The sequence below is a fragment of the Phoxinus phoxinus genome (assembly GCF_949152265.1).
Source record: "Phoxinus phoxinus genome assembly, chromosome: 10".
Taxonomy (NCBI): domain Eukaryota; kingdom Metazoa; phylum Chordata; class Actinopteri; order Cypriniformes; family Leuciscidae; genus Phoxinus; species Phoxinus phoxinus.
Genome location: NC_136885.1, coordinates 32,150,691 through 32,151,488, shown reverse-complemented (window position 1 = coordinate 32,151,488; position 798 = coordinate 32,150,691).

Below are 798 nucleotides of genomic sequence, written 5' to 3'. Positions count from 1 at the left end.
AAAGCGCTTTTTTATATAGAGAAACGACATAATGTTGGGCTATATTCGATTATGTTATTATACTTTGCCTTTATTTTTTTATTATTATTTGATTTATATTTATGTAATTGTACTTGTGTTATATTCACCTGGATTGTTAAAAAAAAAATCAAATACATTATTCTGAAAACTGTGTCAAACGATTACATGCTCTTCAGGGGATTTAATTCACAGCAATTAAATTAAAGTTTATGTTTTTAATGAGAATAATGATCAAATGTTGTTGGGACGTTTATTGTCAAAAGCATAATAAACTAATAAATATCTGGCAACTCTAAAATGTTCTCAAAGCATTTCCTGTTTTAACAGAACGTAAAATTACAGAATACAAGTCACTAGACATACATCAGACTTGGCCATTGTGGGTTGAATGCATATCTTCATATTATAGGAAAACATCTAAATGGATTATGTGAAGTATGTAGAATATCTGTAGTTCATTTATAATTTGAGTGTGTGACAAATGTGAATGAAAAGACATAATTAAATAATTTAAATGGAAAATGTGAGCAAATTGGTGTAATAGCCTTTTCCACAGCCACTCTTCTTGGACTCAAGGAGAAAATATCTGAAACATTAAAATATGTTGTGGAATTTTTAAAGACAAAGGGCCTCATTCATGAAACACGAGCAGAACGAATTCTTGTGTAAATCGTGTGTAAAGTGGTTCTGGCGTAAATTTTCGGATTCATTAAAATGTTCGTATTTTCCAAATGTTAGTTGGTACGAAAGAAATCTACACCTGCTCCCAACCACGTG